The sequence below is a fragment of the Schistocerca nitens genome, chromosome 2 (genome assembly GCF_023898315.1).
Source record: "Schistocerca nitens isolate TAMUIC-IGC-003100 chromosome 2, iqSchNite1.1, whole genome shotgun sequence".
NCBI lineage: Eukaryota > Metazoa > Arthropoda > Insecta > Orthoptera > Acrididae > Schistocerca > Schistocerca nitens.
The window spans coordinates 686,314,475-686,334,197 of NC_064615.1; the positions used below are offsets into that span (position 1 = coordinate 686,314,475).

The 19,723-nt window shown below is 42.0% G+C and overlaps 1 non-coding gene across 1 annotated transcript; it reads left to right on the forward strand.

The window, feature by feature from the left end:
- The first annotated feature begins 19,372 nt into the window (after positions 1–19,372).
- Positions 19,373–19,447, forward strand: Trnas-uga (transfer RNA serine (anticodon UGA)). The gene has a single exon. It is a non-coding gene; the product is annotated as a tRNA-Ser (tRNA).
- Positions 19,448–19,723: the final 276 nt, after the last annotated feature.

The following is a 19,723-nucleotide window of genomic DNA, read 5'->3' on the forward strand; positions in this document are numbered from 1 at the left end:
AGGCATCAAGGGACCATCAATTTAGTATTGGAGGGAAGCGTGGAGGGTAAAAATCGTAGAGGGAGACCAAGAGATGAATACACTAAACAGATTCAGAAGGATGTAGGTTGCAGTAGGTACTGGGAGATGAAGAATCTTGCACAGGATAGAGTAGCTTGGAGAGCTGCATCGAACCAGTCTCAGGACTGAAGACCACTACAACACCAACACCCCTTAAAATTAAATATTATGTGCTTGAAGATGGTTATACTAAATTAGAAATTATAGAATTGGAGTTTCTGGTGAATTACTATTAATGTCGGGTGAGTACTCCCGTGGAGTTCTTTGTCTGACAAAGTGAAAGGAGTCTACTGGGGCACACTTGTATCTGGCACACGAATACGATAATAATATTAATGTAAATTAAACTGATATTATGATATTAGAAACGATGTATTTCTCTCATAGGCTTTATAAATCGGATCGCTGACTGTGTACGACCGAAGAACCAAAGATAATGTTTCTCGTCTGAGATATTAGTGCTGGAGTAAGAGAGCGGTGGGCGCATAGCTGTAGGTAGCTGTCTGTGAGCGAAAGACGACGGAGTAGGCAGTTTTTGTGGTGTGCCGCGTGAAGCTACCAAGTGTTAGATTAATCTAGGTGTGTCAATAATGTTGAACATGCAAGAAGAAGTCTTCATGCAAGTAAATATCTGAAATAATTATGATTGCCGACCGGGGTGACCGAGCGGTTCTAGGCACTACATTCTGGAACCGCGCGACCGCTATGGTCGCAGGTTCGAATCCTGCCTCGGGCATGGGTGTGTATGATGTCCTTAGGTTAGTTACGTTTAAGTAGTTCTACGTTCTAGCGGACTGATGACCTCAGAAGTTAGGTCCCATAGTGCTCAGAGCCATTTGAACCATTTTTTTAAATTATGATTTCTGTTTTGCCAGCGCATTGGTATACATGAATTGGCTGATAATTTGTAATTGTTGAGGAACCACAGAATGCACGTATACTGATTTGATAAAAAGGCTAGTTAGATTTATCACTTTTGTAATGTTTCTAAGATGTGGTAACAGAGCTATATGTAGTTTGATGATTTGCATTTATACTGGTTTAGTGAGGGTAGATAATACTAGCTGTATACATCGCATTGTTTGTGAATCAGTCAGTAAGAATGACGTGTTGTTCTGTCCAAATTCACTTGTCAAATGTTTTGAAAAGACAAGCTTAACTTGGTATATAATTTTTCTAAAAGAAAATCAATGTTACTAATTCACCACAATCAGTGTAGCCTCCCTGTCCAGGTCATATGCCTTCTAAAGAGTTGGATTTATCTCAGTTGTTTTCATTTATCAGCTAAAAGAATTTCATGTACATTTCACAGTATTACGGCCAGCATTGTGCACCACTGAGCCTGTAGCTATGATATTTTCTCATGAGAGACCAGAATATATCGCGTTCAACCGTTGCTGCTTTAGAGATAAGAGAATTTAATCTGTTTGTTATGTCCACAGTGACCAAAGTTATCAGTTTAGAACAGGGTCAGAGGATTCAGTGCCCAAGGGGATGAATGTATTTTGAAGTGACTGTATTTCTTTATTGGTATTGGGAGTTGCATTGCCCAATCGATTCGTTTTATGTTTTTGCTAACAGTAATAGAGATAGGCACATCACTTGCAGTTACAAAACGCTATACGATAATTCGAGTTTAGTATCCATTGTACAGTTCAGATATTCATTCAATGTAATCGTAAATATTTTTCTTAATTTAGTTAAAGAATGTTACAGAAGTGTTCATCTGTTTCTGATAAACTTAAAGGACATTACATTACCCTTCTCCGTCTTGGTGTTACAAATCCAGAAAACTTGATAACAGATGAAGTTCTCTGTTGCAAAAACCGATTTACCCTTTTGTTGCACAAGACATGTATGTTCAGTCATTCTTGCTTTAACAACTTTCTCCGGACGCCTAGATTGTACAATGTTGCACGTCAGATATTTGCTGTGGGACTCTTATCCTACGACTGTTCCTTGTCATGAAATTCCTTTGTCTGCAAAGTGATATGAATTCCCTGTGAATTGAGATGTTTGGCCCAGCAGGAAAAGATAATCTAATGCGATACGGATTACTAGCTACCACTCTCTTTGGGGGATGACTTTTGTTAACATCTAAAGCACAACTCCTGCCTGCTGTAAAGTGTGTGAATACTGAACTATTCCCATCCGCCGTGAAAGTGAAGCCCTGAAGCTGTATTCCATGCTGTAAGTATGAATCCCTATACCTCACAAAATAATTTCGCAAACTTAGTCTTGGCTGGCTCTGAGCACTGTGGGACTTAACATCTATGGTCATCAGTCCCCTATAACTTAGAACTACTTAAACCTAACTAACTTAAGGACATCACACAACACCCAGCCATCACGAGGCAGAGAAAATCCCTGACCCCGCCGGGAATCGAACCCGGGAACCCGGGCGTGGGAAGCGAGAACGCTACCGCACGACCACGAGATGCGGGCAAACTCAGTCTTGCCTCCCATATTAATAGACTAAACACAGACATACATAGTCTTATGCAAGAATGATAACAATGAGTTTTGTGTAGCTTCTATTCGAAAACATAAATTGATAACTGATTAATCGGGAAACTGACCAAGAACTAAACAACGTGTTTTCTTTCAGCCTTGAGGACGACCGCTTAGGCATGTACCCATTCAGCTTGAAACTGAAAGATCATCACACAAGCTACGAACATCATTTCCACTTAACTCAGTAAAGCGCCGGATCACTCGACAGTACGTTGAGAAAGTACAGCTAGCCCATGACGGAGGACGTCGACTTTCGCATCGGAAACCTACTTTCACGTAAAGAGAGAATACTTAATTCAGTGAGTTGTCGAGTTGTCTGATACATCAGGACCTACAGTTGGCATCAACGAATTACACCATTACAGCAATATGCCGGCGTGGCAGCAGCATGTTACTGCATCATGCTCAAATGAAAAAAAAAAAAAGACTTCGTCTGGGCGGACATAATCCAGAAAAGAATCTCGTTAATGGACAGATATACTTATACCAAAAGAATGCAGTTAATTTACAAGCCAACATGGGACTTCTCAGCGGTAATCAAAGAAGCAAATCTCACAAAGCACGAGGAAGGGCCAATAAGTAATGTAACACTTCTTCTTTTCCCCAATTTCTTTGAAAAAAAAAAAGCGGCATTTATTGCGAGACATTGCGGAATATTCCTGCTTCAGGCTGTACAGTTTCATGAAGTTCCGCTAGGTGACGGCGCTACACGTACCCATCAATTTGGCGTCTATAACGGAAATGCATTACAAGCAGAGGACTGTCATTCGGTATCTTTAAGCTGAAAACCAAAGTATCCCAGACATTCATAGGTGCCTGCGGAATGTTTACGAAGACCTGGCAGTGAACAAAAGCGCACTGAGTCGTTGGGTGAATCGTCTGTCATCGTCGCAAAAAGGTGGCGCAAACCTGTCCTAACTCCCGCGAGGCAGCAAGCCACACACGGATGTGACTCCTGTAATATTGGAAAGTGCGTACACTACCATTCGAGGTAGTCGGCAGGTAACAATCAAATAAATCACTGCTCAACTAGACGTCCGTGCTGGTAGAGCTGACACACTTGTCCACCAGTTGGGGTACACAAAAGGTGTGTTCATATTGAAAAAGAGGAGGAAAACTTTTAACATACAGCACGACGGATTGAGGAGCAACGATTTTTCCCATGATCGCCTTCCACTCCATAAAAATGCGCCACCTCAAAGGTTCCAATTTGTCGTTCGGGATAATTTTTCCGCAAGCCTGAAAGCGGTGTAATCGCGAATTAACCGCTGCGGAAATTTAAACTGCACTCCAGAAATAACTCACCAGTTGCTGAATGTTCACCAAAGCAAGTAACTGAAATGATCTCAGCCGATTTCTTCAACATTGTAGATACTCCGATGCAGCTCACACCAAAAAACAAAGCCAGACCTCATTCTGACACAAACAACTGAACTCAATGATAAGTACGACCAGAATGGCGAATACCCCTTCAAACAAAGAACACCCTGTTTCTTCCAAACTGCGAAAGCTTCACAGTGGCTGATGCACAAATCCGTTTTCCAAAGGTGCGAAAACGCCTCACAAAGGAAGTCCAACCGATTCGGCTCATTTCGGCATCTCGTACGTGCAGAGGAAGACAGAGACTGGAATACATTCAGCAAATAATAGAGGACGTAGGTTGCAAGTGCTACTTTGAGATGAAGAGGTTAGCACAGGAGAGGAATTCGTGGCGGGCCGCATCAAACCAGTCAGAAGACTGATAATAATAAAAAAAAAAAAAAGTGTACAACCTAAAATGATAGAATCCAAGGTATTTTGACTCACCGGCCATCCTGTTTTGAGAAAACCACCCACAAAGTGGTAGCCGAGGCCACGGAGGCTCGCTAATATAGCGGTACGCGGTGGGCAAAACGGCGTTCGTGCCTCGATTGTGGGACAAAAGTTCTTCACCAGTTAAGCTACAAAGTAATAGCAGAAATATACGAGGATCAGACTGCAGTAATGTCTGGAGTTAAATCGGTAGTTAACATAAAGACCTCAAGGTGCAACTAAAGTACACTGCACTGACTCCAAACACGAAAATTTCATTCCACATTCATCTATAACCATACAAAAAGGTTATACAGCACAGCACTCGTTAAACCGAGTGGAACGCATATTCGCACACTACGCAAAGGAAACTCAAAGAACATTATTTGGGTATTTCCACAAGTCACGAAAACTCGTGAAACTCTTTTCAACATTCACAATTCAGAATAATGATTACTCAGGGAAGTTGAAACCTGATCCCGTGACTGAAGCCACAATCTTTCGAAAGCTTGGTTAATGTTTTAATAAAATTAGTTGGTACTACGCCTCAAAACAGAACTGCAGCGGATCCTCCGGATATTAACGAATGCTGCTTGTCAACGTGTTACCACCTAATTTTTTCGTTGCTTATGAATACACAGAAAGATCGATATGAACCATTTACTTGGGTCATAAATGGGAAAATAACGAAAAACATACATCTTGCCTTTTGTGTAGTCTTCTCTGAGTAACGTAAACAATTTAGGCTGAGTACCGGAGACCGAGCGAGGTGGCGCAGTGGTTAGCACACTGGACTCGCATTCTGGAGGACGACGGTTCAATCCCGCGTCCGGCCATCCTGATTTAGGTTTTCCGTGATTTCCCTAAATTGCTCCAGGCAAATGCCGGGATGGTTCCTCTGAAAGGGCACGGCCGACTTCCTTCCCTAATCCGATGAGACCGATGACCTTGCTGTTTGGTCTCTTCCCCCAAAAACCAACCAACCAGTACCGGAGAATATGCATATTCCGCTTCGTTGTTACGTACTGGTGTTTGTGAAAATTGCAGCGTCACTAATGAATCATCAAATACGGATGGAACGTAATTCAGTAATCAGGCAAATGCGAACAAAAAGTTGGGAATGTCTCTATACCCACAATTAACTGAAAAACTTTTCTACATCGGCAGTCCTTCAACATGTCACCTAAATATTTAGAGTCTAGAATGAAAACTCATGTTAACGTTAAGGTAAGCATCGATTTTCACCTGAACGAATCATCAGGTAGGAATGAAACATAGCTCAGTCTTCGTGTGGATGGTTGATCTCTGGACAGCCGAGAACGAAGAAATTGTGAATCTCTACAGGTTCAAACGTACACTGTACGCTGGTAAACCAATATTCAAGCAAATTACCTGAGATGTTTTGTGATTAGAAAACTTGTGTTAACTGCGCGGCTAGCAACAATGTCAACTGAAAACCGGTATCGAGACTTGCAGCAAGTAGATGAGTATACTTCTATAAAAGCTTTTCACTCAGCAGCGGAATGTGCGCCAGTTTGAAACTTCCTGTTCGATTAAATACTGTGCTCGCTAAAAGCTGAAGTCGCAGGTTCGAGTCCCGATCCGGTACTGTTTTAATATGCTTGGAGATTCCAACTGTATACTAGTCACACAAGTGCATTCTTCCAGTTTAAGATGAATCCCTTCGATTTGGATCACATTTGAATCAGTGGCACCTTAGCAAGAAACGGATGTTCTAGACTAAAAAAAAAATGGTTCAAATGGCTCTGAGGACTATGGGACTCAACTTCTGAGGTCATCAGTCCCCTAGAACTTAGAACTAGTTAAACATAACCAACCTAAGGACATCACACACATCCATGCCCGAGGCAGGATTCGAACCTGCGACCGTTACGGTTTCACGGTTCCAGACTGCAGCGCCTAGAAAAGCACGGCCATTCTAGACTCACAAAGATTGTAGGAAACATAATGCTTCTCTCTCTGTAGACCGTATGCGATTTGCTTTACAAGCACTGAGGCCATTAGCATTGCGAAAACATTGCCACTGACTAACATCCAGCTAGTGCCCACCTTTTGGAAGTTGCTTGGCCTACGTATATGTAAATTACTTGAATTTGTTTCAGGTTCGTCCGACAACAAGCTTTGAGTGCTTACTTAAAGCGTTTGAGACCCGAATAATTCCCAGCCATGTAGAAATATATATGTTCCTTGTAATAGGTCAAAATGGATATCAGGAACGTAATGGATCCAGCTGAATCACAAAAAATGTTTTTTTTTTAACATTTAACAGGATGCTCTTATTTGGATCTTCTCTGTTCCCTCTGCCACCCTATCTGGTGAGAACCGTAGATTGAAGAGCAATCATTCGGAGTAGTGTTTTGATGCTATCGTTTTCGTGGACCGATTTCACATCCTGAGGATCCTGTTTACCTCATTCTGTGATCTGCCTTTTCTGCGATTGTCTTCATGTAATGTCCCCACATTATTCGTAAAACCCCATCAGAGATATTTAGTGGGTGTATCTGCTTTTAAAGATGACTCGTCAATCGTGTAGTCATATAACAAAGGGCATTTCCGCGTACTTGCACGTAAAGCGTCACATTAATTATGGTGAGGGTCAACTTCCAGCCCTGCACTAAGTACTGTTGGTCTTCATGCATCTCGCTACGGTTTTGTGGTGTTCCTACTTCTCTACACAATACAGCATTTTCATCCGAGTCGACAAGATCAAAACGCTGTGACAAAACCCAGTATAATCTAACGCTGGGAAATTTCGAGTATCCTGTAATTATATGAATATCTAGGAAAGCCTTAACGGCTGCGGTATTTTATATGCCCGATATTCTTCACATATAGGGACGAATGAGATTAATATGAAAATAGAAGTAAAAAACTTCAAACAGCCCAGATCGCTATTTCTCAACATTTATTTAATTACCGCCAGCGGCCTCGCTGCAGTGGTAACACCGCTTCTCGTCAGATCATCTGGATGGGTCACCGTCCTCGTCTTCCGAGTGCTGTTGCCAAGCAGGTTGCACTCAGCCCTTGTGAGGCCAATTGAGGAGCTACTTGGTTGAGTAGTAGCGGCTCTGGTCACGGAAACAGACAGTGACGAGGAGAGCGGTGTGCCGACCACATGAACCTCCATATCGGCTTCTAGTGGGACCTGTCGGCTGAAGATGACACGGAGGTCGGTCGGTACCGTTCGTCCTTCCGAGGCCCCTTCAGATGGAATCCTTATATTTCCATTCTCAGCAATCGAAGTTGGTACATTCGGATCTGTAAAGCATAGACAGAAGTTGTAAGCACAATAGCCGCTTATTTTATGGGGTGTGACATTTTATGTAACGAGGATATACAGGGTGAGTCACCTAACATTACCGCTGGATATATTTCGTAAACCACATCAAATACTGACGAATCGATTCCACAGACCGAACGTGAGGAAAGGGGCTAGTGTAATTGGTTAATACAAACCATAAAAAAATGCACGGAAGTATGTTTTTAACACAAACCTAGGTTTTTTGAAATGGAACCCCGTTAGTTTTGTTAGCACATCTGAACATATAAACAAATACGTAATCAGTGCCGTTTGTTGCATTGTAAAACGTTAATTACATCCGGAGATATTGTAACCTAAAGTTGACGCTTGAGTACCACTCCTCCGCTGTTCGATCGTGTGTATCGGAGAGCACCGAATTACGTAGCGATCCAAAGGGAACGGTGATGGACCTTAGGTACAGAAGAGACTGGAACAGCACATTACGTCCACATGCTAACACCTTTTTATTGGTCTTTTTCACTGACGCACATGTACATTACCATGAGGGGTGAGGTACACGCACACACGTGGTTTCCGTTTTCAATTACGGAGTGGAATAGAGTGTGTCCCGACATGTCAGGCCAATAGATGTTCAATGTGGTGGCCATCATTAGCTGCACACAATTGCAATCTCTGGCGTAATGAATGTCGTACACGCCGCAGTACATCTGGTGTAATGTCGTCGCAGGCTGCCACAATACGTTGTTTCATATCCTCTGGGGTTGTAGGCACATCACGGTACACATTCTCCTTTAACGTACCCCACAGAAAGAAGTCCAGAGGTGTAAGATCAGGAGAACGGGCTGGCCAATTTATGCGTCCTCCACGTCCTATGAAACGCCCGTCGAACATCCTGTCAAGGGTCAGCCTAGTGTTAATTGCGGAATGTGCAGGTGCACCATCATGCTGATACCACATACGTCGACGCGTTTCCAGTGGGACATTTTCGAGCAACGTTGGCAGATCATTCTGTAGAAACGCGATGTATGTTGCAGCTGTTTGGGCCCCTGCAATGAAGTGAGGACCAATGAGGTGGTCGCCAATGATTCCGCACCATACATTTACAGTCCACGGTCGCTGTCGCTCTACCTATCTGAGCTAGCGAGGATTGTCCACGGACCAGTAATGCATGTTCCGTAGATTCACTGCCCCGTGGTTTGTGATACCCGCTTCATCGGTAAACAGGTAGAACTGCAACGCATTCTCTGTTAATGCCCATTGACAGAATTGCACTCGATGATTAAAGTCATCACCATGTAATTACTGATGTAGCGACACATGAAACGGGTGAAAGCGGTGACGATGCAGTATGCAGTTGACTCAGTCCACCGGCTCTCGCAATGTCCCGTGTACTCATGTGTGGGTTCATGGCAACAGCAGCTAACACACCAACTGCACCCGCTTCTCCTGTGACGGGCCTGTTACGGACCCGTTTGCGTGCTACGACCATACCTGTTGCATACAGTTGGCGGTAGATGTTTTACAATGTGCGGCACGTTGGATGCTCTCTGTCCGGGTACCGTTCTGCGTACACCCTGCAGGCTTCAGTTGCATTTCGTTGACACACGCCATAGATGAGTATCAACTCCGCCTTTTCAGCGTTCGAATACACCATGGTCACAGTTCCTACAACACTACACTATCACAAACGTCTGGTAACACGGTGTACTACAGTTGGTCTGCGTGCGGAGACGAATGCAGAATAACAATAGCAGCAAGCGCTACATGCGGACACTGCGACAGCTAGACCAAACCACAACAGTGCACTACAGCCACACTCGTAAACACGGTCGTCATCGTAAACATGTCCCTGCAGATGCTGCTCGCCTACCGTGGCCCGTGTTTGTTACAACACGCAACTGAACGTCGGAGGTTTGAAGCGTCAAATTTAGGTTACAATATCTCCGGATGTAATTAACATTTTACAATGCAACAAACGGCACTGATTACGTATTTGTTTATATGTTCAGATGTGCTAACAAAACCAACGTGGTTCCATTGAAAAAAACGTAGGTTTGTGTTAAAAAACATACTTCCGTGCATTTTTGTATGGTTTGTTTTAAACAATTACACTAGCCCCTCTCCTCACGTTCGGTCTGGGGAATCGGTTCGTCACTATTTGATGTGGTTTACTAAATATATCCAGTGGTAACGTTAGGTGACTCACCCTGTATATATATCATACTTCACGCAATACATTTCAGTGAATCTCGATCGAATTCCGTTGATGCCGCGTCACATCACAAAAAGACATTTCAAGAACGTGAAGACCATGGTATATGGGCTTGTTAAGCACAAAACAAACAATATATAAAATACCATACATATTGCACGGACTACACATGCCCATCCTCGCGTAGTAGCTGAATGAAGACCGACTGGGAGATTCTAAAGTAAAAAACACAGCCACCAGATGACACTGTAGATGTGACAAAAAGAATAAATAGTATCATAGGGCTAGTAGAAATCCTTGGGTAACAGAAGAGATACTGAATTTAATTGATGAAAGGAGAAAATACAAAAATGCAGTAAGTGAAGCAGGCAAAAAGGAATACAAACGTCTCAAAAATGAGATCGACAGGAAGTGCAAAATGGCTAAGCAGGGATGGCTAGAGGACAAATGTAAGAATGTAGAGGCTTATCTCACTAGGGGTAAGATAGATACTGCCTACAGGAAAATACAAAAATGCAGTAAGTGAAGCAGGCAAAAAGGAATACAAACGTCTCAAAAATGAGATCGACAGGAAGTGCAAAATGGCTAAGCAGGGATGGCTAGAGGACAAATGTAAGAATGTAGAGGCTTATCTCACTAGGGGTAAGATAGATACTGCCTACAGGAAAATTAAAGAGACCTTTGGGGAAAAGAGAACCACTTGTATGAATATCAAGAGCTCAGATGGAAACCCAGTCCTAACCAAGATGGAAGGAGTATATAGAGGGTCTATACAAAGGCGATGTACTTGAGGACAATATTATAGAAATGGAAGATAATGTAGATGAAGATGAAATGGGAGATACGATACTGGGTGAAGAGTCTGACAGAGCACTAAAAGACCTGAGCCGAAACAAGGCCCCGGGAGTAGACAACATTCCATTAGAACTACTGACGGCCTTGGGAGAGCCAGTTTTGACAAAACTCTACCATCTGGTGAGCAAGATCTATGAGACAGGCGAAGTACCCTCAGACTTCAAGAAGAATATAATAATTCCAATCCCAAAGAAAGCAGGTGTTGACAGATGTGAAAATTACCGAACTATCAGTTTAATAAGTCACAGCTGCAAAATACTACTGCGAATTCTTCACAGACGAATGGAAAAACTGGTAGAAGCTGACCTCGGGGAAGATCAGTTTGGATTCCGTAAAAATATTGAAACACGTGAGGCAACACTGACCTTACGACTTATCTTAGAAGAAAGATAAAGGAAAGGCAAACCGACGTTTCTAGCATTTGTAGACTTAGAGAAAGCTTTTGACAATGTTGACTGGAATACTCACTTTCAAATTCTAAAGGTGGCAGGGGTAAAATACAGGGAGCGAAAGCCTATTTACAATTTGTACAGAAACCAGATGGCAGTTATAAGAGTCGAAGGGGCATGAAAGGGAAGCAATGGTTGGGAAGGGAGTGAGACGGGGTTGTAGCCTCTCCCCAATGTTATTCAATCTGTATATTGAGCAAGCAATGAAGGAAACTAAAGAAAAATTCGGAGTAGGTATTAAAATCCATGGAGAAGAAATAAAAAGTTTGATGTTCACCGATGACATTGTAATTCTGTCAGTGACAGCAAAGGATTTGGAAGAGCAGTTGAACGGAATGGACAGTGTCTTGAAAGGAGGCTATAAGATGAACATCAACAAAAGCAAAACGAGGATAATGGAATGTAGTCGAACTAAGTCGAGTGATGCCGAGGGAATTAGATTAGGAAATGAGACACTTAAAGTAGTAAAGGAGTTTTGCTATTTGGGGAGCAAAATAACTGATGATGGTCGAAGTAGATAAGATATAAAATGTAGACTGGCAATGGCAAGGAAAGCGTTTCTGAAGAAGAGAAATTTGTTAACATCGAGTATAGATTTAAGTGTCAGGAAGTCGTTTCTGAAAGTATTTGTATGGAGCGTAGCCATGTATGGAAGTGAAACATGGACAATAAATAGTTTGGACAGGAAGAGAATAGAAGCTTTCGAAATGTGGTGCTACAGAAGAATGCTGAAGATCAGATGAGGAGGTTTTGAATAGAATTGGGGAGAAGAGGAGTTTGTGGCAGAACTTGACGAGAAGGAGGAACCGGTTGGTAGGACATATTCTGAGGCATCAAGGGATCACAAATTTAGCATTGGAGGGCAGCGTGAAGGGTAAAAATCGTAGAGGGATACCAAGAGATGAACACACTAAGCAGATTCAGAAGAATGTAGGTTGCAGTAGATATTGGGAGATGAAGAAACTCGCACAGGATAGGGTAGCATGGAGAGCTGCATCAAACCAGTCTCAGGACTGAAGACCACAACAACAACAACAACAACAACAACAACAGTATCATATAATGCCTCAGTATAAAATAACATCCTGGAACTATACAGTGAATTTATACAGTTTGACTGTATATCTGACAAGAAGTTTGATCCTTACAGCTTTGCTATACAACATCTAGAATACGAAGTTATACTAGCACCTAGACTTAATGCAAAATGGTTGATGTCTCCGAATATTGTGAACTGTGTATAGAATACTAATTCATCTCATTTATTACCACTTACACCATGAGATGTGTATAATTCATGCTTTTAGTACTGTATTACCTGAATCTCAATGAATTTTATTGAACATGCTCGCTGGCGATATTTTCTACATTCTGCCCGCATGCAACTGTTTTCACTATAACACTACGAAATGTACGTGATAGATAAGGGCAGGAAAATTGATTGTTCCTTTTGGCGTCTAAAACTCCACTCAAACTGCATTTAGACGTCGAGCAACAATTTACGTTTTACTTAGATTTAGCGCCGTACTATCGATGGGTATATACACGCTATGGCCAAAAAAAAAAAAAAGAAAGAAAAAAAAGAAAAAAAAGACCTGCGATGAAAGAATTATCCGAATGGGACGGAAATCTTTAGATGTACATGTATAGACAAACAAATGATTACGATTTAGGAAAAATTGGATGACTTATTCAAAAGAAAGAGCTTTACAAATCGAGCAAGCCAGTATCATGTTGGTCTATCTCCGGCCCTACGTGAGCAGTGTTTTTGGCTTCGTATTGATTAGTAGAATTGTTGAATGTCCTCCCGAGTGATATCGTGCCATATTATGCTCAACTGATGCCTTACATCGCCAAAATCCCGAGATAGTTGGAGGAACTTCCAATAGAGCTCCAAACGTTCTCATTTGTGGAGACATGTAGTGATCTTGCTGGTCAAGGTAGGCTTTAGAATGCATGAAGACAAGCAGTAGAAGCACTCAATGTACGCAGGCGGGCATTGTCTTGCTGAAATACAACCGTAGGTTGTCTTGCCACGAGGGCAACAAGACGGGGCGTAAAATATCGCCCACGTACTGCTGTGCTATAAGGGTGCTGCGTATGACAATCAACGGGGTCATGCTACGAAAAGACCTGGCACCCCAGACTATCATTGCTGGCTGTCGGGCGGTATGGCAGACGACAGTCAGGTTGGTGTGCCCCCCCCTGCCTGGGGCTTCTACACACACGTCAATGGCCTGGAATCTTAATCGGTGGACTATAACTGTCTTCAGCGATAAGACTCGCTTCGAAATGAGCCCCGATAACTAGCGAAGTGTTTGCAGACGCCTGTTACAGCGTCTCGTTCTTGAAGTTTCTTTTTGAAATGTGGCATGGTATAATAGTGCAGCACGTGGTCGAGATTCATGAATCCTCGTCATGTGTATATCTTTGTTATGTAAAAATGCATCACACTCCATTGCGCATGATCCTATCGTGCCTGCACTTTCGAGCTACGGTGTACCGATTCGAAGAAGGCAATATAGTTTTCTGGAACTGGTAATTTAAATATCTGCTGAAAAACATCTTAGCTGTCTGAAAATTTTCGCTTCTATTTTCTTTCATGTTGGTTGTCTAAATGCTTACCCATCTTAAAGTGAATACATGTTGGCTATTAAAACATATTTTGTAAGCAGGCATACTACACTTAATTTAAAATTTATTCAATACGATTAAGGACAATCACAGATGATTATACTGAGTTCTGTTCTCCACCTATAATGACGGCCATCAAATCTGCTATACCAAGAAGGGTAGAAAATAGCAAGATGATGTTTTTTTCTTATACAATATATCAGGAATACATGATTAAATAGTTTTAAACATGGCTGCTCGGTCAGCGACCGTTTAAAAATTAAACTTAAAGCAATTACAGCCTTCGGTCGCAAAAATTAGGTCTTTTGACCTGGTTTCGGCACTCCTATGAGTGTCTTGATCAGAAATGAAACATTCAAATTGACCTATAACATAAGTACAAAAATTATCGGAAATTCTTTTTATAAAAGTGTAAGTACTGATTAACAGGACAAGAAAGAAATAGTACATACATGTCACGTATAAAATAAATATCAAGCGATAAAACTTTAGTCACTAAGTTATTTAAAAAATACATGGAACGCGAGCCACGGCTCACGTATAATTTTGTAACTAAAGCTTTATCGCTTGATATTTATTTTATACGGGACATCTAAGTACTGTTTTTTTCTTGTCCTGTTAGTCAGTAATTACACTTTCATTAAAAAATCCCATAATTTTTGTACTCATGTTATAGGCCAATTTCAATGTTTAATTTCTGATGAAAGCACTCAAAGAAATGCCGAAACCAGCTCAAAGGACTCAATTTTTGCGACCGAGGGCTGTAATTGCAGTAACTTTAGCATGATTAAATTTGTTGGTGATATGGAGGTACACAGTATATGAAGACCAGAACGCCTTCAGCTGCTAACTTTGGCAGCGTCAAAGGCTTTAACCTGTCTGATCACCGAGTCGGTCTCTGTTAGGAGGGAGGATGTAGGTATGTCATTCCATGCAGCGGCAACTCCGTACCAGATTTCATTACTCATAGTGGCTAATTGGCTGGTGAGTATTGGCGTGCCAGTCTTTCGGCGGCAAATGACGAGACGTTTTCAGTGGGTGAGAGATCTGGAGAACACTCTGGCCATGGCAACAGTCGAACACGCACTGCATCATGGCAAAATGAAGTGGCTGAAAGTAATATGATCGATATCTTGAAGATAGGGCACAGCTACCGACATTAACAAGACGGAAAAGTAACTGCAGTTGTACGATTTACCGACTATACGAATCAGAAGTTATCGTGTTGTGCTCCCGACAGCACCCATGCCATAACACCAGATACTAGACTTCTCTGACGATGATGAAGTCCACATGGAAACTTCATTCTTCTTGGAGCCTCTACAAGTGGATACGTCCGTCATAATGCTGTACACATGACTGGGAAACGTCTGAAAAGAAGACGTGATGGAATTCTTTTGTACATTACTATTGTTAGGTGCGCCATTGTCGGCGCGCTGCACGTGCTGTACCATCTGTTCTGCCAAAACATGCCTTTACTAGCTTTTATGAGTTGTATTGGGGACAGACCAGATTTGGTTTCAAGATATTATTGAGATATCTCTAATGTTGTGCTGGGAATGCTGCCTCTGGATTCTCCGGCCAGTACGACTGTGACTGTGTTGTATTCAGTCTGATGATCCCATAACAGTGGGCTACGGTCGCAGGTTCGAATCCTGCCTCGGGCATGGGTGTGTGTGATGTCCTTAGGTTAGTTAGGTTTAAGTAGTTCTAAGTTCTAGGGGACTTATGACCTAAGATGTTGAGTCCCATAGTGCTCAGAGCCATTTGAACCATTTTTGAACCATAACAGTGGCTGACAGGTAGGATGCCAGTCCCATTGTGACACTAGCTCCTGGTCAGTTAATAACCCTTTGCCGTGAAGTTCCATTATCTTCACCCCTGAGAGCCTCCGCTGCTCACAGGAATTCACTATGCCACCATTATGACGCAACACACGAGGTAAGTAGAAATTATACCCTGGCCGGCAAATCAAAATACTCCGTGAAGTATAAGCCACACTCATGCCGAACTACAGTGGCTCGTTAATTAAAACAACTTCCTTAACAACAGATGTGAATTTGCACCCGAATATGACAAATGGTTTTGTGTTTGCCTCTGTGCAATTGCCACTATAGTCTGATAGAATTAAGTATGGCAAAGTTTAATGAGCTGTGGCAGGAAAGATCAATACATTGACATTAGCAGACTCGAGTCATTTGTATATGAACCAGTAGCCAACGTCTCCCCTTCAGAGTGGCCAAACTATATAGCCTTCTGAAGAACTTCATGAAGACGACTTCGGTAAGTTGATGTTGAAGGTTAGAGACGCTGAATCATCGAAAATTTGCAGCCTCATTGTCTGGAAACACTCGTATAGCAGTGACGATGGTATTGTGATGCAGACTGTCGAACAATGTAAGGTAACAACAGCTCTTGGTCTTAAAGGATCATGGTTTTTTTGTTTTTTTTTTTTTTGTTTGGAAGATATCAGTTACACACAGTGCACACATTGCATTGATTATCAGGAGGTATGGAGTGTATTTACATCGACAGAACTTATAGACTGCTGTTGTACTTACATTTCCATTGCTGGAAAGTGAAACATGAGTTCATTTCTTGTCGTTAGACAATCGGCTTCCGCAGTAGCAGCTGACTCAACATAGTAGAAGAAGATTTCTCTCATGCAGACGATTGATCAGAATCGCGTACAGCGTTTCTTATTCTCCTCTTCTATTTCAACGTACAGGACGATATACCGTAGCCAACTGTACCGAAGTTCTTTGCAACATCACGTTTCACAACACTGCCGCTCTCTGCCTCCACGCTTACGCGAACCTCATCCCCTCCACAGTTCCCTATCATTCCCGCTCTCAGTCCAGATCCGGCTGGCAACATGACGAGCGCCGCTTATAAAGCAGAACGTGCTTTATCAGTTCATCAGAACTCCACTTTCTCCCTCTAGAGCAACAGACCTGCAGAACTCAGGGTGCAAAAAATAGAAACTCATATCGGCTGCTGACGTTTCTCACTTACAGCTAAAGGTTAGTAGCGTATGATAACACATTTCTTAATCATTATATTTACTGCAGTTAAACATAATATTTCTTCAAGTACAGTTTTTTTTTTTTCCGGACTGATGCGTGAATATACGATCGGAAAATTCCCGTATATGGTTCGCGAGAGAATGTTTCAAAATAACGCATAGTATTTTAGTCACACCTTTATCCTTGCCGATTACGTTGAAAACGCAATGGAGAAATAATTTTCGTGGCACTAATACCGCGATCATGTCCGGCACTTTGTAACGGAATCGTTGATGCACAATGGCTTAATAAGCTTCTACATTATATAAAAAAATGTCGTTTTAAATTTGTTTGACGTTAGATATGTACTTTGCATCAGACACATGTTCACTGAATTCGGAATATTTTTACCATATTATCTGTGATTTAAGTCGACATAGTCCATTTTATAACAAAAACCCGTTTAAATTACAGCATATTAGATACTTTATCTATGCATGATTTACTGATAGAGGTTCACAATTTAAATATCCTGCACTATTCAACTAATACAGTAGCATAGTAGCATCCTTTCTTTCAACGTTGTACTTGAAACAAGGTCTGCAACTCGAACATTGGCTGAATGTCGATTGTGTGGCACTGTATACTTTTGCAATAAACATTAGAAAATTGCAGTACATTTTAATGGCCACAGTGTTTAATGTGAAGTTAAATGGAAACGCATTTGACAACAAAACTTAAATCAATGCTTTACGGAGCATCATATTCCTATTTAAGTGATACATCTTTGACATAGTCATTGACGAGAGCAGTATCTAGATTAAAATCTTTATTTGAGAAATTGTTGACAATTCCCAGTGGGAAAACGAATGGTTTTATGGATTTGAGATGTTCGTAGCTTTACATAAATGAGACTCAGATACGTTTATTACTAGATTATTTTTCAAAGAAGTTTCTAGTTATGTCATGCTGGGAAATAGGTTTTGGGACTGAAATGCGATAAGTGCCAGTATCATTGCTTAGTGTGCTTTTCACCATTTGACACTTTAAACTTTATTTTGTTTCAAAATCAAGTTAAAAGTATTTCCTAGATTTGAAATAATCAAGTTGTTTAACAAGTGTCATATATTCCAACATGAGATAGTAGAAGATTAATACAACCATACTCTTGGAAACGAATCGCAATTGAGATATGGGCCGATTTGTGGCAAGTAATATTTAGCGTTATGTGGTGTAGATCGTCTTCATGTAGCGGTTCATTTTACATGTTCGAATAGTTGTTATTTCCAGGGCACTGATGGTGTCACTTTCATGAGTCTTAGCTGTGCAACAATCAGCACCATCAGTCGGCTGAGATTGTGCTGTCTATGCATCAAGTAGTTAAGGAATTCTGCTACCTAGGCAATAAAATAACCAATGAAGGACGGAGCAAGGAGTACATCAAAAGCAGACTCGCTAAGGCAAAAAAGGCATTTCTGGCCAAGAGAAGTCTACTAATACCAAATACCAGCCATAATTTGAGGAAGAAATTTCTGAGGATGTACGTCTGGAGTACAGCATTGTATGGTAGTGAGACATGGACTGTGGGAAAACCGTAACAGAAGAGAATCGAAGCATTTGAGATGTGGTCCTATAGACGAATGTTGAAAATTAGGTGGACTGATAAGGTAAGGAATGAGGAGGTTCTACGCAAAATCGGAGAGGAAAGGAATATGTGGAAAACACTGATAAGGAGAAGGGACAGGATGATAGGACATCTACTAAGACATGAGGGAATTCTTCCATGGTACTAGAGGGAGCTGTAGAGTGCAAAAACTGTAGAGGAAGACAGAGATTGGAATACGTCAAGCAAATAATTGAGGACGTAGGTTGCAAGTGCTACTCTGAGATGAAGAGGTTAGCACAGGAAAGGAATTCGTGACGGGCCGCATCAAACCAGTCAGTAGACTGATGAAAAAAAAAAAAAAAGATTCGTCAAGTTAGCTGAACGACGTGGCCTTCTACTTCACGAGGGAAATGGCAGGCATGGTATTTTGTTCTGGACTGACTGATGGCAGTAATCGTCAGGGCCCTGAAATGTATGCCGTACATCCGCAGCACGCTGTTGCAACTGTAAGTATGTTCGGTAGGCTATTCCAACGACTTAGAGACACTACAGTATTCGAGCAAGGACAACAGGGTTTGACAAGCCTCGCACAATGTGGACGCCGGAGATGGGGGAGCAGGTGTTGTGGAGTGTAGAAGGTGACGCTGTAAGAAGTATGCGAAGAACTGAAGCTGCCCAAACTGTACAGCCACACCCTTGCCTGGTCTTCTGTGCACGAACAGTTGTTTTATTCCCTACCATATGAAACGCGTGCAAGTTCTTCGACAGGTAGACCACCATGCCCGATTACAGTTGAAACTTCCTGGCAGATTAAAACTGTTTGCCGGACCTTTGCCTTACGCGGTCATGTGCTCTACATACTGAGCTACCCAAGCACGACTCTCGCCCCATCCTCACAGCTTTAATTCTGCCAGTACCTCGTCTCCTACCTTCCAAACTTTACAGAAGCTCTCCTGCACTCCTGCCTGGGTAGCTCAGTTGGTAGAGCACTTGCGCTTGAGAGGCAAAGGTCCCGAGTTCGAGTCTCGGTCCGGCACAAAGTTTTAATCTGCCAGGAAGTTTCATATCAGCGCACACTCTGCTGCAGAGTAAAAATCTCATTCCGATTACAGTTATTCTAACGACTTCTGCAACAGATTGCCGAAGATCCACAGTTTACAGCCTGCGTTTCATTTGCAGATAAGGCAGCATTCACAAGAGATGGTATAGCAAGTGGGCAATATGGGCAGATCCAAATCGTCGGGCGGCTATAGAAACGAGGCATAATGATCGCTTAGTTGTCAATATCGGTGAAAGACTCATAGGACCGTAAAC